Source organism: Triticum urartu, chromosome 3 (assembly GCF_003073215.2).
Source record: "Triticum urartu cultivar G1812 chromosome 3, Tu2.1, whole genome shotgun sequence".
Taxonomy (NCBI): Eukaryota; Viridiplantae; Streptophyta; class Magnoliopsida; order Poales; family Poaceae; genus Triticum; species Triticum urartu.
The window spans coordinates 164,330,848-164,349,860 of NC_053024.1; the positions used below are offsets into that span (position 1 = coordinate 164,330,848).

General features: G+C 46.4%; 1 pseudogene; it reads right to left on the reverse strand.

Moving 5' to 3' along the window:
* Positions 1-14,224: 14,224 nt before the first annotated feature.
* LOC125546754 lies at positions 14,225-15,885 on the reverse strand (annotated as a pseudogene).
* Positions 15,886-19,013: the final 3,128 nt, after the last annotated feature.

The following is a 19,013-nucleotide window of genomic DNA, read 5'->3' on the forward strand; positions in this document are numbered from 1 at the left end:
TATGTGTATTTATAGTTGTCATGGCATGGTTTCTTTTCATCTTTGCATCGCTTTTTGAAAAAGTGCACCAATGCTTATCCAACTAATCATTTGGTATGTTGTGTTTGGTGGCACTACTTCTAGCGAGATTTTGATTTTCATGATAGTTGCTTTTTGTTGCACATATCATCTGGTATAAAGAATGTTGGATAACGACAATGACTCATCTTCTTCACTTACACTGCAAACATTTATCTAAATTTTGTCCCTTTTTGAAATTTAGTTTGTGAAGCTACATGATGTTAGGCTTATCCATATGGACATAGCTTGAGTGGAATTAAGTTCATAAGCTTGCGTGCGTCATTATGATGGATTACACTATTATTGTGAAGATTGTTCTATAAACTTTCTTTCCAAAAGTAACTTTATGTTTTTTGCCCATATGATTCTAAGACAGATAACCAAACATGACTCATCAAATAACCAGATAAACCAAGTAGCAAGTTGAGGGTTATAAGTTATAACGTGGACTTTTTCTCTAAGATACACCACCTTGTCTTGCATGCTTTGTGTACTTGAAAATCACCTAGCAATTTTGATGCAACTGAAACAAAAGTAGACCGGAAAGATAAGCAAAACGAACTGAGAATACATGTGAAGCTCTACATGTCTGATAATAGTAAGATACTGCATACATCTATATCTTTCAATCCTCACAGTCTTCCTCATCCCTATCATTTATTGGCTACTTTCATTGTAGTCATCTGTTAAATAAAAGGGTTTTCTATTTCTATGCCCTTGGTTGGTTCGTTTTGCTTAGTTTTTCCCTGGCAACTAACGTTGCTCACTTTTGCCCTCCCTACTCCAAGTGCTCACAAAAAGCCCCAGCGGAGCATTTCCATCCGGTCAAGTCTTTGATCGTTACCTCCTGACTAGTGGGGTCGCTCTACTCTCTCTCTCTCTCTCACCATAGTGGGTGGCGGTAGGGGTCGAGGCAACTTATGACTAGTGGGGTGCGTAATATCCTGACAGGTGGGGTCGCTCCACTCTCTCTCACCATAGTGGTGATGCGGTAGAATCCTGGCATGTGGGAGTGACGCAACTTATGACATGTGGGGCCGCTTGATACCCTGGCAGGTGGGGTAATGCCACTCTCTCCCCACAGTGCTGACGCGGTAAGATCCTGACTTGTGGGGCCGAGGCAACTTATGACAGGTGGGGTATATTCTCTTTATATTTTTTCAATGGCCGACCACGCACGGCCTCGAGCACCTTCCCCATGGAGCAGCCACACATGGCTGCAGCTTGCTTGCATCGAGGATCGATTCCTACATACCAGTGCATCGCGTGCACATCGCCAGCACAGCATTATTCTCTGCCTACCTTGTCCCAAGCCACATACCCACCAAGCTTCACCGCAGCCCCGCCTTCGAAAGACAACACCGCATTATTCTTAGTTCTCCGATCCTATCCCCCTTATTCAAGCGCTTCTGAACAGCTGAGTCCAGCTCCTTTCGGTTGTTTTTCTGACTTGATATATTTTCTGATGATTGGTACAGCTGAAGTGTTCGATGGAGACTATAGAGCTTGCTGACGAGATTCTCAAGAGACACCAGACAAGTGATCTCAATTCTCTTTCCCTTGTGTCAAAGCAGCTCTACAAGATAGAGGGGAATCAGAGGGATGCTAATCCGTTTGTTGTTGGAAATATTAGCACTTTTCCGATTAGACTTATCCACGAGTAAACAGTAAGCATGGCATAAAAGGTATGCATCTCATAGATACCTAAGCATACTAGCACGTACAGAACATAGAATCGAACCTTCTATGAGCAGCACATATACGGCTAGCATAAGTACGAGTAAACGAGGGATGAACAGATCATACCCTCCGGTTGGCCAGGCCAACGCGGCGGGCAGCAGCAGCCTCGTCGTCCGTGGCCTTCTTCTTGAGGCGGCGTCGTCGGCCATGGTGTCGATGCAGGGAAGTAGTGGAAGCAGAGGCGACGAAGTTGGGGACGGATCGGGAGCAGTCGCGTCGAGACGCTCCCCAAAAACCTTATTGCCGTTCTCCCGGGCAGGATCTCGAACGACAGGGTTCCGGAGGCACCTGCTCTCCCGACCAACCGTGCACGCGGTCGTCGGGATGGGATCGCCGGAAGCAGCACAGAGAGAGGAACAGTAGCTGACGGCTAGGGTTGTACGAGAGGGAGTGAGTGAACTGAGTTAGGGTTCACTCCACTGGCCTGCCTTCTTATATAGGCCGTCAGGTAGATGGGCCTGGGCCAGGCCCACGACCGAGTCCGCGAACAGCCCACGGTCCAACGTCTCGGACATGGCGCTTCCGTAAGCGACTCGTTAATTAATTAACAATTAATTAACCATTCCTGAGCGGCAAAAATAAGCTTCGGCTCGGCTCATTCCCGCAACCGCGCGCGCGCGCGCGTCGTGACAGGCGAGGCGAGGCGGGCGGCGGAGGAGGAGGAGCGCGCGTGTACAGCTCCTATTCCCAAGCTCCCAATAGCAAGTGGTAGAGCAGCCCTTATAAAGAGGTCTCACTCTTCTTACTGTAGCAGTATGGGACTAAACTTTCCACACTTCCCACCACTTGCCGTACACATGCATGGGCCTTAGAGATTAACAGGATTATTGTCTTATATGGGCCTAAGCCCATCCATAATCCAATCAATCCCCCACCAGATCTCGAGGCACATAAGTTTGTCAACTGTTCCAAACAATGTTTGATATACCAGAATTTTCAGTGGAGACTGTTAAGTTGAACTTCCACCTAGAGCAATAGGATTAGACTTCTTCACAACTGAACAATGGACTATGCCTTGAATTGTCAGTTTGGCGTGCAGAAGTTTCGCCTATTGTCAGCTGATACATGGCTGCCGAAGGCTAAACCCCACGGGTGGAGCTTATTAGTCATACTCCGTACCTTCTCATGAGCTTACTAGAGATTACCCAATCTCATAGACTGTGACCAGCAGTCGGGCTCACATAGGTGTGTTCCTCCAAAGAATGCTCTGTAGGTTAGCATCTTGCTTACATAAGCTTTGGAACACATTAAGACAAAAGTCAGCCTGCCTTACAGAATTGAGAGTATTGTGCATCTCCAACGGAGTGTTAATTAAGGATACTCTCCTCAGTTGACCGCTGGATTGTTTTCCCAGGTCCTAATTCACGGGATCTCCGATCACATAGGTTGGGTTACCCCCATGGCAACTTACGTGGGTCTCATACCCATCTCCCTCGATGCATTTTCTATCACAATCCGTGATAGCCCTTTCGTAAAAGGGTCTGCCAGATTCTTAGCCGTCTGGATATAATCCAACGCTATTACTCCGGAGTTTCTTGATTTTCTGACAGATTTCAATCTTCTTCTTATGTGCTTTGTGGATTTCATGTTGTCCTTTGAACTCTTAGCCTTGGCAATCACTGTTTGATTGTCACAGGTCATAAGGACAGCCGGCACTGGTTTATCAACCACCGGCAAATCCATCAAAAGCTCTCGAAGCCATTCTGCTTCGACGCATGATGTGTCTAATGCTGTGAGTTCTGCTTCCATAGTCGATCTGGTTAAGATCGTCTGCTTGCAAGACTTCCAGGAAACAGCACCACCACCAAGTGTGAAGACATGTCCACTTGTGGCTTTCATCTCATCAGCATCAGATATCCAATTCGAATCACTATACCCCTCAAGTACCGTCGGGTACCCAGAATAGTGAATTCCATAGTTCGCAGTACCTTGCAAATAACGCATCACTCGCTCAACAGCATGCCAATGCACATCTCCCGGATTGGAAACAAACCGGCTCAGTTTGCACACAGCAAATGAGATGTCAGGACGAGTAGCACATGCTAGGTACATCAGTGAACCAACCACTTGAGAATATCTCAATTGATCTACAGCCGTGCCTTCGAACTTTCGAATCCGCACGCTAGGATCATATGGTGTTGCAGAAGGTTTGCAGTCCGAATATCCAAAACGGCTCAAAATCTTCTCAACATAGTGGGATTGCAAAAGTGTAATTCCACCCTCAGAATTTCTCAGTAGCTTGATGTTCAGGATAACATCAGCCACACCCAGGTCCTTCATCTCAAAGTTGTGAGATAGAAAAGACTTGACCTCCTCAATGACCTTGAGGTGGGTCCCAAATATCAGTATGTCATCGACATACAGACACAGTATAACTCCTTCGCCCCCACCATAGCGATAGTATACACATTTGTCAGCTTCGTTCACAACAAAGCCAGCAGATGTCAGAGTAGTGTTGAACTTCTCATGCCATTGCTTAGGCGCTTGTTTCAGGCCATACAAAGATTCACTAGCTTACACACCTTTCCTTCCTGACCATTTACTACAAAGCCATCCGGCTGTTGCATGTAAATTTCCTCGTCTAGCTCTCCGTTAAGGAAAGCCGTCTTAACGTCCATCTGATGAACGAGAAGACCATGCGAGGCAGCCAAAGCGAGTAACACTCGAATGGTTGTCAGTCTAGCCACAGGTGAATAAGTGTCAAAGAAATCTTCTTCTTCTTTCTGGGTATAACCTTTGGCCACAAGCCTAGCCTTGTACTTCTCAATAGTACCATCGGGCCTAAGCTTCCTTTTGAACACCCACTTACATCCTAATGGTCGACAACCATAAGGACGATCAGTGATCTCCCATGTTCCGTTAGCCAAGATGGAATCCATCTTACTACGGACCGCATCACTTCCGTAGTCAGTATACGGAGATGCATAAGCTTCTGAAATGGAGCTGGGAGTATCATCATCCACGAGGTACACGAGGAAATCATCACCAAAGGACTTTGCAGTCCTCTGTCTCTTGCTCCTAACAAGAGCTTCCTCGTCATCCTCCGTGGAACTCTTATCACTTTTATGTTCATAATATTCCATCGGAATAGCAGGTTCAGGAGTCTCATCAGATTCCAGTCTAGAATTGCTTTGCATATCTCTCATGGGAAAATATCCTCAAAGAATGTAGCATCCCTAGACTCTATAATTGTACCGACCTTCTGGTCAGGTACCTCAGATTTCACCACTAGAAATCTATAGCCAACGCTATGGTTGGCATAGCCAAGAAAAACACAGTCCACGGTCTTTGGTCCCAACTTGCGCTTTTTGATTATCGGCACATTGACTTTCGCCAAACAGCCCCAAGTGCGCAAGTAAGAGAGTGTAGTTCTTTTCTTTTCCCATTACTCATAGGGAGTAGTCTCATTATCCTTTGTGGGAACTTTATTTAGGACATGACAAGATGTCAATACAGCCTCCCCCCACCATGCCTTGGATAAACCCGATGTATCTAACATGGCGTTAACCAAATCAGTTAGAGTATGGTTTTTCCGTTCGGCAACCCCGTTTGACTGGGGTGAGTAGGGAGGCGTCCTCTCATGAATAATACCATGTTCTGCATAGAATAAATCAAACTCATTAGAAAAGTACTCTCCACCACGATCAGACCGGACTCGTTTTATTTTCTTCTCAAGTTGGTTATCAACTTCAGCTTATAGACTTTAAAGTAGTGTAGAGCCTCATCCTTAGTATTTAACAAATACACATAGAAGAATCTAGTGGAATCATCAATCAGAGTCATGAAGTATTTCTTTCCACCTTTAGTCAACACACAATTCATCTCACAGAGATCTGAATGTATGAGCTCTAATGGTGCCAGGTGTCTCTCCTTCGCAGGCTTGTGAGGCTTACGAGGTTGCTTAGCTTGCACACACGTATGGCACTTAGAGACTTTGGCTAAAGTGAAACTCGGGATTAAATTCATCTTAGCTAGCCACGTCATACAACCGAAATTTATGTGACAAAGACGTGAATGCCAAACCTCAGATTTGTTCACATTAGAATGAATTTGGTTCACGACTTTATTATAGAAATCCTCCAGAGAAAGGAGGAACAAACCACCACAATCATATCCTTTTCCAACAAATAGTCCATACCGAGATACGACTACTTTGTTAGACTCAAATACTAACTTAAACCCTTCTTTACATAGAAGGGAGCCACTAACGAGATTCTTCTTTATGGCGGGGACATGCTGCACGTTCTTCAGTTGCACGATCTTTTCCAAAGTAAACTTCAGATCTACCGTGCCAACACCATGAACAGAAGCATGCGAGCCATTCCCCATCAGGACGGAACAATCTCGTGCGACCTGGTAAGAAGAAAACAAAGACACATCAGCACACACATGAATATTGGCCCCAGTGTCAATCCACCAATTGGTGGACTGACAGACTGAAAGTATGGTAAACAGATTACCATACCCAGATGCCGCATCATTGTTGCTCAGAGTGACATTCACAGACTTGGAGTCCTGTGCTGGCTTCTTATACTTGTTTGGGCACTTGTTCGCCCAATGTTCATCTGAACCACAACTAAAGCAGCCATCTCTCTTTTTGTCTTTCTTCTTAAAGGTAGTATTCTGCTGGACAGAGTTCTTTCCCTTGAACTTGTGGAAGTTCTTCTGCACCACATTGGCGCTAGAAGAACCCTCTGCCCCTTTCACGTGCGAGTCCTTTGCTCTCGAGTTCTGCTCAACACTGAGATGACCAATGACATCCTCAACAGAGAATTCACGTCTCAAGTGCTTGAGAGAAGTAGCAAAGTTCCTCCAACTAGGAGGGAGTTCTGCAATAATGCAACCCGCGACAAACTTGTCCGGTAACTCACACTTCAGGAGCTCCAGCTCCTTAGCAATGCAATGCATCTCATGAGCCTGGTCCAATACAGAACGGTTATCAACCATCCTGTAATCATGGAACTGCTCCATGGCATACAGCTCACTGCCAGTATCAGTTGCGCCGAATTTGACTTCGAGCACATCCCACAAGTTTTTGGCAACGCCCATATGAATATAGGCGTCAACCAACTTGTATCCAATCACACTCAGAACTGCTCCCAGAAAGATTGTGGTTGCCTCCCTAAACGCCTTCTCCTGTTCAAGAGCAATCGTTTCTATGAGGGACACACCACCAACCCAGAACACGTTCATCGCTGTGAGCCACAAGGTGGTCCTAGTCTGCCAACGCTTAAAATGCGTCCCGGTAAACTTTTCCGGTTTTAGAGTAGCAGCAAAGTCTTGAATCGAAAAGTGCCTAAAATAAGGTTTTTGGATTGTTGGAAATATTAGCACTTTTCCGATTAGACTTATCCACGAGTAAACAGTAAGCATGGCATAAAAGGTATGCATCTCATAGTGATACCTAAGCATACTAGCACGTACAGAACATAGAATCGAACCATCTATGAGCAGCACATATACGGCTAGCATAAGTACGAGTAAACGAGGGATGAACAGATCATACCCTCCAGTTGGCCAGGCCAACGCGGCGGCGGCAGCAACAGCCTCGACGTTGTCCGTGGCCTTCTTCTTGGAGGTGGCGTCGTCGGTCATGGTGTCTATGCAGGGGAAGTAGTGGAAGCAGAGGCGGACGAAGTTGGGGACTGATCGGGAGCAGTCGCGTCGAGACGCTCCCCAAAAACCTTATTGCCGTTCTCCCGGGCAGGATCTCGAACGACAGGGTTCCGGAGGCACCTGCTCTCCTGACCAACCGTGCACGCGATCGTCGGGATGGGATCGCCGGAAGCAGCACAGCGAGAGGAACAGTAGCTGACGGCTAGGGTTGTACGAGAGGGACTGAGTGAATTGAGTTAGGGTTCACTCCACTGCCCAGTGCCTTCTTATATAGGCCGTCAGGTAGATGGGCCTGGGCCAGGCCCACGACCGAGTCCGCGAACAGCCCACGGTCCAACGTCTCGGACAGTGGCGCTTCCATAAGCGACTCGTTAATTAATTAACCATTTCTGAGCGGCAAAAATAAGCTTCGGCTCGGCTCATTCCCGCAACCCCCGGCCCGCGCGCGCGTCGTGACGAGGCGAGGCGAGGCGAGGCGGGCGGCGGCGGAGGAGGAGCGCGCGTGTACAACTCCAATTCCCAAGTTCCCAATAGCAAGTGGTAGAGCAGCCCTTATAAAGAGGTCTCACTCTTCTTACTGTAGCAGTATGGGACTAAACTTCCCACACTTCCCACCACTTGCCGTACACATGCATGGGCCTTAGAGATTAACCAGGGATTAGTGTCTTATATGGGCCTAAGCCCATCCATAATCCAACAGTTGCAACTCTGCCGTTGAGGGGCACAGCTGATTGCAGCCCTCCTCATCGTTGTATGCAGCTCCTGTGCTCCAAGGTTGCAGTCACTGATGGGCAGTGTCGCTGGATGCTGCTCTGTGAAACGCCGGTTTGCAGCTCCTGTGGCCCCTGATTTGTCGCTAGGTGTGGCGCCTCGAGTTGGAAATAAAGCATGGCAGCTCGGCCATGGGTATGGCGTTGGATGCGTTCGGGTGAGATTCGCTTTTAGGAGGAGGAAGAAGGCACCGGAAGCGGACGGGATAAAAGAAAGAGGATAAAATCGAAGCGGTACAACTCAGCTCGATAGGTCAAGGATGTGTGGCACGCATGGCCCTGCTGTGCTCGAGTTGCTAGAGAAGCGACCGACCCAAGTTTGGACCAGCTGGCCAGGTTTAAACGTTTCCCTTACAGTTTACATGTTCCCACCTCTACGTCGTCCAATTCCGGTCACCGGTTGCTGCATCTGCTGCCATTTCCCCAGCCACCCCGAGCCTTCGTTGCTCGGGGGCCACTGTTGCAAACCCATGCCCATCGCCGAGTTCGCATCGCTGCCTGCCAGTCCCGGCCAAATACGACTGTCCCCCCAAGCTAGCAGTAATAAATAATAATACATAAAAAATTCATTAAAATGTAAAAAAAGGTATACATTCAGAACGCTAGTTCGTCTGGCATTGTTCCCCAACAAACACTAAACACTTTGTATCCAGGAAGTCTGATCAAAACAGAAAGGGAAGAAATATACGGGATGATTGAATATCTAGACAGGTAGGCATGGTGGAACAGCAGGCTGCAGCCCTTCTTCTAGTGCTTCTGTTGGTGGCGGCGTAGTAGACTCCTCCGACGAGTCGCCGTCTCCACGGTACATGCGAGCAAGCCACACCCAAAACACAACTCCCCCAGCGTCCGCGCCGGCGCCTGCACCTGCCCCGGCATTGCAGCCATGGATCGATGTGGTTCAAGTACCAAATTGTGTAGGCGCGTGGATTTGTTCCAGACTTTCGGGTACATGTTAATAAGGTAAACATTTAAAAACCACCAGATGATTAATGTAATAACTATAGAGGGGAAGTCTTTGTTCCGACTACTGAAGGTAAATGCAAACACTAACCATGATAGTTGTTTAAGGTAGGAAAGGGCACATCTCAGGAAATGTTTTTTTTATCGAAAGGGGTTTCCCCCCACCCCACTTTTATTAAAGGCGGGGCACAACATAGACCCAGACTGTTAACAAGCATTTGGGTTTACCAGTAGCAGCAAACCAGACAGTATAAACGCAACACCCCAAACTGCAAAACTATAACAGTAGACCTCATACAGCGCCACGCAGGGCAGCTCAAAACCCACACACTCTAGAAGTTCATCAACGCACACATGGGGACATGATGATCCATCAGCTTTCACCCTGAATGAGCCTTCAGTACACCCCCGCCCCGGGGCCTTTTTGAGCACGCTATCAGCCCCCAGCCCAGGCGATCCTGAGCAGCTCGCCTCTTCGTCGGTCCAGGAGTAGGAGGCAGCGTTGGAGCAGCACCGATTGGTCGCCCTTGCACATGATCTCCCATTGGTGTAGAGATGAGCTGATCCGCCCCAACACCGCCCTGGTACTTGTCCATGGTATCCCCTGAAAACACATATCATTACGCATAGTCCAAATCCCCCAGCTGGAGGCAACACAAGCAATGTTAATCACAGTTTTTTTGTTGTTCAGTTTCCAAAAGGAAGATAGTTCAGCCATATCTTTTGGGATATTAAAACTAAAAGTATCAGCTACATCAAGCCAAATCTGCTTAGCTACTACGCAATCAAAGAATAAATGCTGAACAGATTCATTCTCATTACAAAAAAAACACAAGTTATCAACCACCCTTCTTTTGTTTAAATTGTCTCTGGTAAGAATTTTGTTATTATATGCTAACCACAAAAAGACCAAGTATCTGTTAGGAACAACAATTTTCCAGAAATTTTTCCACATTGGGGTAGAAACCCCTCCCCAGTTTATCATGTTGTAAAAATATTTAACAGAATAAATTCCAGATGGTTCCAAAAGCCAGACAGGCTGGTCCTCCTCATCAGTTAGGGTCTTAGTAGAAATTATCTGAATCAGGTCATGCCATTTACTCATAAAACCAGAATCCACACATCTATTAAATGTGAGTTTCAAATTAGTACCATCCCATACCTCAGCTACTACACATTTCTGTTGCTGACAAATTTCATAGACCTCCCAAAATTGAGTTTTCAGGGAAGAATCCCCAGCCCAAGTGTCGTCCCAGAAACTGATTTTGTCCCCTTTGCCCAAGTTCCATCTGAAAAAAGGTCTAATACCCTCAAAAGCCCAGGTAACCCCTTTCCAAAAGGGCGACCCTACACCCTGTTTGTCCCAAAGCAAATTGGGTTTATCAGTTCTATATTTATGATCAACTAGTCTCCCCCAATCATTATCATGGTTTATGAAGTATCTTTTTGCCCAAGAGGCTAGCAAGGCCATGTTGAACTCTCTTAAGTTGGGAATCCCCAGGCCCCCAAACTCTTTTTTCTGAGAGATCATCCCCCATTTAGCAAGATGATATTTGTGCTCATCTCCCTGGTCACCCCAAAAGAAGTGAGCCATCTGAGATGTGATAGCATTGATAGCCCATTTAGGAAATTTTATCACAGACATCAAGTACATCGAGATGCTAGTGATACATGCCGTAAGCAGTACAAGTTTCGCCTCATAACTGAGTAACCTCCCCTTCCAACCACAAATCCTTTTGATGATTTTATCTATAATGTATTGGATATCCTCCCTTCTTAGTTTAAGGTAGTGGAGAGGAACCCCAAGTATTTGAGAGGGAAATCTCCCATCTTACAGCAGAAAATTTGGGATAATAGTTTAGCCTCATCAGTATTCATATTAATTGGCACTACTTCACACTTATCATAGTTGATTTTCAACCCAGAAAGGTTTTCAAAACAAGCAAGCAACCATTTTAAGTTTTTTACATACTCAGTTTTCGGGTCGAGACACAATATCGTGTCATCTGCATACTGCAAGCAGATAAGACCACACGGAATAATATAGGGAACAATCCCAGATATTATATTGTTATTGACCGCCTTCATCAGCATTCGAGAGAATACATCTGCCACCAAATTGAATAGCATAGGGGAACTAGGGTCTCCTTGTTTCAGCCCTCCCCTCACCCCATAAAATAAGGACCTAGAACATCGTTAATTTTAACACAGAAAGAGCTTTGTTTAGAATTGACAAGTTCCACCTAATCCACTTAGGGCCAAAGCCTCTGGAAGTTAACATTTCCACTAGGAAATCCCAGTTGACACGATCATACGCTTTTTCATAATCTAACTTGAGAACAATCCCAGGTTCTCTAGATTTATGAACTTCGTGAATAGCCTCATGAGCAGTCACCACACTTTCGCGTATAAATCTACCTCTCACAAAAGCAGACTGGCATGGGGCCAACAGCCTATGTCCTATAGGGGAAACCCTATTTGTCATGGCTTTGCTAAAAATCTTCACAGAGCAGTTGCTCAAACAAATAGGCCGGAATTTTTTCATATTCTTGGCATCTGGTTCTTTAGGAATGAGAGTGACTATAGAGTAATTTAACCTCTGGATATCCAGAGACCTCTCTCAAAATCCCTCACAAGTGCCATAAAGTCTCCTTTAATTATTTCCCAAAAATGTTGGTAAAATATAAAGGACAAACCATCAGGCCCAGGGGCACCATTGGCATATGAGCCCATAATGGCTTCCTTAATTTCTTCTTCTGAAAAAGGCCTTTCTAATATCTCATTCTCAGCTACAGTCACTCGTTCTTCTTTAGACCAAAAATGGAAGAACGTTAGGAAAGGGAAGATGTCAAGCAGGGAAATTTTGGTACATGCCTTATGATTCACAACAGTAGTTTTGTTGAAGTCCATTTTGGGCTAGTTTCGGTGAAGTCTAAGAGCAACTCTTGCGGATTCCATATTCCATCCAATCTCCGTAAAAAAAACTGCAGAGTTAAAGAGTTTTGGCCTTGAAACTCACTCTTGGGGATTCTTCAGATGCCAATAGCCAGCTACCGTTTGCTAGGAGGGGTGGCATTTGCGAAAGTTTTTGCTGGCAGTTTCTTCTGAACGGTATGGCAATTTCTTCAGAGAAAGTTATTTTCTTCTAAACATTGTCACCGTTAATTCTCGTGTCGCAACTCAAACTGCCAGCAAAAAGCATTGGTTTTCCATTTCCCTCGCAGCCAAGTGACATACTCCTTCCGTCCCATAATATAAGAGTGTTTTTTACACTATCTAGTGTCAAAACCGCTCTAGTGTCAAAAACGCTCTAATATTATGGGACGGAGGGAGTAATCTAAAAAGAAAAAGGAAAAGACTGAAGAAGAAAATTACACAGATCTTAATGTAAGATCTTACGAATATAGCATCGATTGGGCCTTAAAAAGTCTCAGTCGACTGAGATTTAGCAAGTTTGATCGCCCTCAACTACCTCCTGGCATTTTGGCACTTTACAAAATATAAGGCTCACTAGAGCTCGTGCACCAAATTGACCTTTTGAACCATATTCTTCTATCTCCACAAGTGAATGAAACTCACCATGGGAATATGCCAACGGTACCATTGGGACATTGGTCCGGCCCATAATTTCATGGTCGATGGGTCTTTTCGGACGACTTCATTAAAAATTGGGCCAGAGGAGCCCGCCACCAGCGGCATACCCGGACAAAAGGTTCAACCCCAATTCAGGTGCCTAACGTTATAGTCTGCCGTTACAATGCACATGCCTTTGCAAGGTTGTTACCCATGTGCTTATATAAAAACTTCAAACTATTGACCAAGACTATTTTTGTTTCAAAGTTGCAAATATGCTAACTTATGATGGGAAAGATTCATGGTTGATATAGAAACGGAGGGGCATATTCTTTGAACATGTAAATTCTAAATATCTTAGCTTACTAAAAATCCCAACAGCCAAATGATGCTAGAAATAATGTTGTTTTTTAAATGCTACTTATTCTTCTTCTTTTTTTGAGACATTGCTACTTATGCTTGTGTATTTTTTAAACAATTATTCTTGTGTATTAAAATGGGTCCAGTTGGATGGACTATTGGGCCGGTTCCAATGCTCCATGACCCCTCAAGAGAATAGAGAGGCCAGTCCGGCCCATTCCCATCCTAAAATAAAACCAAGAGCGCCGTGCAAGTGCTGCCTACGTTTTGGTCAAAGAAAATAAAGTGCTGCCTACGCTACTCTGGGCTGCACCGCAGTTATCGCACTGATCTAGAGTTACTGTTGACCACTCCGCCTGCTGGCCAAGTGTTGCGGCAGAGCTGCAACCTGTTGGCCATGCATGCATGCCACCATGTCGTTCGTTCGTTCGTGCATTTTCCACGGCACATCAGGGTGCCACTAGCAGTTCTCCGAAGTTAGTTGGCAACTACCCTGAATGAAGCTCCTAGACCGTCCGTGGCCATCAGCTGTGCCTTTGGCGCTTCCCATGTGACCAAAAACTTTGCTACTGCTCCCTTTCTGGCGTCATGCAGATGCGGCCATAAGTTTTTGTTTTGTCCAACAGAATGTTACTGCTAGCCAGTAGTAGTGGTTTTGAGAACGGAACTTGCTATAAAAAATGCTAGCCGTCCAACTGATGAAGTCAACACATTTGCTATTTTTCTTTTAAAGAAAACATTCGATATATTTATCATTGTCAAGGTAGCACAGAGAACATCAGAAAAAACATATTGTATCCACATCTGTAACCACCTAATAACGACTACAAACACTAGATCAAGCCGAGCCGAAGGTGCACCGACATCATCACCCCTCCTGCACAGTCGAAAAGTAGCTTCATATTTTTCCGCTTCATGAAGCTAATTCGATGAAGAAACTGTGGCACAAGTTAGATAGGAGTACATACGAGGGGATGACCACTGGGATCAGAATGACCTCATTACGAACGATCTACACTACTTACTCTCTTCGTCTTTCATTTCAGCTCATCAAAGTCAGCGCTAGATGCATTGTACGGACACAGAAACAAAGTCAACTAACACTTGTCGAGTTACATGCATCAACATCACGTCTAATTAATTCAGGATGCCATGCAATATTTGGATTTCTGATGAAACCAAGCAAGCATTTCCGGCAGGTTCACATAGACAGAGGACGCACGGGTCACTCGCAGGGTTGGACGGCGGCTGAGCTTGGCGTCGAGCAACTCGGAGCAGACGTTGCCCATGGCGCGGTAGAAGGCGGCGAGGCTGGCGAGCTGGGCTACCGACATCTTCGCCATGAGGGCCCGCGCCGCCGCGCCTCCGCTCCTCGCTCACCTTGAGCCTGTTCATGTACCCGACGCGTTCCGCACCGTCGCGCCCATCTGCTTCAGCCGCTTCTCCTGCTGCACACTCAGCGCCGTGTTGACTCAAGGAACTCCTCGCCGGCGTCAAGGTCCCCGTCGCGGTGCTCCGCCGGCTGCCGCGCACCGGTGTTGTTGCCGAACACGTACATGTTCTTGGCGAGCGAGACGCTCCGGACGATCACCTTTGCGCTGCTTCTCCATTTCCTGGTTCAGTTTGTGCGGCGTGGTGACCGCGCTCCGGAGGTGCACTTGCGTGGCGGCCAAGCTTCCCCTGGTATGCCACCACCGCGCGGACGAACTCCTGGTAGGCCTTGGCGCAGCCGGGGAAGTCGAACTCGTCGGAGCCCTCCTTGCGCATGCGCTCCGGGTGGAACTGGAGCCCCATGATGAACTTGCCCTCGCCGGGGTTGTACGCCTCAGGGTCGTAGAACCCTTCGATCAGGCCGTCGGGCGCATGCGCCATCGGCACGAACCGCTCGGCAAGCCGCCGCACGCCCTGGGGGGGGTGGTGGTAGCTGTTCACCATCAGCTGGTCGCCGTCGAGCAGCGACTCCGCGAACCAGTCGTACAGCGGCGTGCCGGGCAGCACGCGCACAGGGTGCCGATGCCCGTCGTAGTTGGCGTAGTCCATGTGGCAGACGGCATCGTCGGCCGCGGGGTGGAGCTCGTGCTCGACGTCCTGGTAGAGCGAGCCGCCGCAGGCGACGTTGAGCACCTGCGAGCCGCGGCAGATGCCGAGGAACGGGACGTTGCGCTCGAGGCAGCGGCGCGCGAGGAGGAGCTCGATGGAGTCCTTCTCGTGGTCCAGGGCAGCGTCGCTCGGGTGGAGGCGCCGCACGGCCTCGAGCTGCTCCTGGGAGAGCGCGTCGCCGTCGCCGTCGTCGCCGCCGGCGTCGTAGAGGGAGGGGTCGATGTCCTCGCCCTCGCAGAGTAGCACGCCGTGGATGGGCTCGAAGGAGTCGAGCATGGCGTGCACGCCGGCGACCCGCGGCACGATGACCGGCACCGCGCCGTAGCCCACAACCAGGTCCAGGTGGTACTCCCCTGCATCCATCAATGGAAACGTCAGAAATTGCAGCATTCTTCCAACGAAGCCAACACCTTTCCGGCATGGATAAAGTGATGAAACAAGAAACTCACCGACGAAGTCGACGAACTTGTTCTTGCGGACGGTGCGGCGGGAGACGATGAGCACGCGGGGGAGGATCCGGGAGGACAGATCAGGGGAGGGAGACATGGCTAGCTACCTCTTGCCTCGGAATTCTCAACCAGAAGGTTGGAGATCAATGGTGGGTCGGTGATCTTGTTGGTTTTCTTGGATTTGTGTGGGGAAGATGTATCTGGATCGACGTATTTATAGAAGGCAATCGGGGGCGGTAGCTGATGCAGCAATCTTATCACGAAATCATCCTGGCTCTGAGTAAAAATTGATTTAGTGCCAAAACTGGAGCGTATTACCATGCGCGCCAGGAGGAGGAAACTTGCGCCCACGTCATTAACGACGTCTGTGTGCAGTGCAACACCGTCTAGCCGCCGCGTGCAGACACCACAGGTCAAAGGGACCAATTGTGGTGTTGCTACGTACACCCAAAAGTAAGTTCTTCTTTTTCTTTTTGAAATATACTCTAGCTGGTCAGCATTGGTCATTGACGCATATCCAGCACTCCAGTACAGGATATGCTACGGATTGCTCTAATCTCTTCAGTCTTCATCCCACAATGACAAATCACACTAATTTAAAATGCCAGAAAGCCATGTCAACTTTGGGCTCTATTTGGTTTAGATGAACTTTAAGTTTGTGTTCGTGTTGCTCCAGTGCTTATAGTCGTCGTCAGGTATTCTATGGATCTGGATATAATTTTTGTTGCTTATGATATTTTTTGTACTGCCATGACAAATGATGAATAGATTGGAAGTTTTTCCGGAAGAAAAAAAAAACAACTACAGCTCGCACCAACCTCTACTCAGCCTCCATCATCTATCAAGTTTAAACAATGGCTATGTTTCCAAAATTGTGATAGTAAAATAGATAATCACCAATGAATTGCAATGGGGTATAAAAATTCTAATATGCTAGCCCATTATTTACCTTCCCATATTAATATGATTATGTAAATAAGTGCTTACAAATAAATTTCTACATGTGATTTACCTGCCAAAAATAAGTTTTAGGATTTTATTTGGTAAGCACTTATTGGCTTACCAAAGGAAAACATGATAAGTCAATAGACGGTGTGGCAATTAAGTCAATTTTTAGAAAAAAAAAATAATTGTTGAAAAAACCAGATATATGAGCGAAAAAATCAACATGAAGAAAAGGAGGAGAAGTACCTAAGGTTGAATGAAGGATAATGTGGACGAAAAAATGCTACTCCCTCCGATCCATATTATTGTTCCTCAAATGAATGTTACTCCCTCCGTTCCTTTATATAAGGTGTATATGTTACGTCTCAAAAAAAAAGGTGCACTCCCTCATTCCATCTATATAGGGCCTAATGCGTTTTTCAAGACCGCCTTTGACTATTGATAAAATTAATACTACATGACATGCATAATGTGAAAATTATATCATTGAAAGCTCCTTTCACATACGAATTTGATGATGTGCTTTGCGTAAGTTGCATGTCATATATTATTGCTCTAACATTTGGTCAAAGTTAGCCTCGAAAAACGCATTAGGCCCTATATAGATGGAAGGAGGGAGTATATGTTTTTTTTGATAAGATTCCACAATGTAAGGTGCATTAATTTCTTCTAATTTCTCATAATCCCTTTTTAGCCCTCCAAAATAAAGGAAAGGATCTCTCTTCTGATTGCATGTATATCTTTTTCTAGAAAAAGAAGGGACGTATCTTTGCCCTGATTGTCAGTATCTCTTCATCGCATAGCCTAACTGATTTACTTGCCACTAACCAACAAACTTGCCAAGCGTAATTTCGTCCTCAATTATCAATAATTTGTTGCCTTGGTCACTGAGCCTAAAAACTATACCTTACATAAAGGAACAGGGGGAGTATTTTTAGTACTTATAAGTAGAGGAGATAAATGAAATTGGGCACATGCTCATAATAAATTGTACAAGATGCATGTGTTTTTACTTGTTTAATGATTTCCAAGTTAGAGCAAATTGAAAATGTCCTTCCTTTGGAATATTTGAGATATTTACTATCCTTTTCTGATAGAGCAAAATAGTCATGCATGCATGGTCTCTGCCAATATATAACAATTTCTTTTCTAACACATATGGTACGTACGTGGCAACTTGCGCTTGTTCGAACCTTATTATCGACCCATTAGAAGCAACCCTTAATTCGTGAGAAATCGCCATGCTGTTTTGGTGACCATTCGTCTTTTTCACTTTTGTTTTGGCAATAAGACATGAACTTGTTCAGACGTGGCATTTTTGCTTCAAGAATCTAGCATGACTGACGTAATCTTAGAGGCATGTGCCTCTTGCTTCGCCACATGATTTTGACAAATTAGCCATGTAATTTAAATGGGTTTAATATGATAAATTTTGTGAGTAGTGAGAGCAGATGCGTACGTGTTTGGTCGTTATCCTGGGCAGGCCGATGACACGCAGTTGATGTGTACGCCCAGCGGCCAGCGTGCGTGCTCGTCCTCGTGGTAAACGTGGAACAGGTCAGATGTTTAGCCAGCTCGACCGTCTAACTGGCATGCAGGTCAAAGCTGCCGTTGTGCTACTAGCTAAGTTAGTTGAGAAAATTCCTTATTTAACATTGTCTTAAAATTTGGTTTCTTATTTGACACTGGAAAAGTTTTTCTTCCCTATTTAACACTAGTCCTAAATTTTATTCTCTATACGACACTTTCGTCCATTTTGAGCCTAAATGACACCTGGAAAGACAATTTTGCCCCCCATGCGGTATGTGTGTGCGCGCGTGTGTGCTGTTGCGTGTGTGGGTGCACGCGCACATGTGTGCTGCTGCTGCATGTGTGTGTGCATGTGTGCCGTTGCGTGTGTGTTTGCTACTGCGTGTGTACGTGCGTGTGTGTGTGTTGTTGCGTACCTATGTGCTGCCTGCGTGTGTGCTGCTGCTGCGTGTGTGTGTATGTGTGTGTGTTGCGTGCGTGTGTGTGCGCGTGCAGGTGTGTTGCTGCGTGTGTGTGCGTGTGTGTGTGCACGTGCGCGTGCGTGTTGTTGTGTGTGTGTGTGTGCTGTTGCGTGCCTATGTGATGCCTGCGTGTGTGCTGCTGCTGCTGCGTGTGTGTATGTGTGTGTGCTGCGTGCGTGTGTGTGCGCGTGCATGTGTGTTGCTGCGTGTGTGTGCGCGTGCACGTGCGCGTGCGTGTTGTTGCGTGTGTGTTGGTGCATGTGTATGTGTTGCTGCGTGTGTGTTCCTACCCTCGCACCGGTGCGGCGTGTGTGCGCTATTGCCCCCGCACACATACCACATGAGGGGCAAAATAGTCTTTTCAGGTGTTATTTAGGCTCAAAATGAACGAAAATGTCATATAGAGAATAAAATTTAGAACTTGTGTCAAATAGGAAAAAAAATTC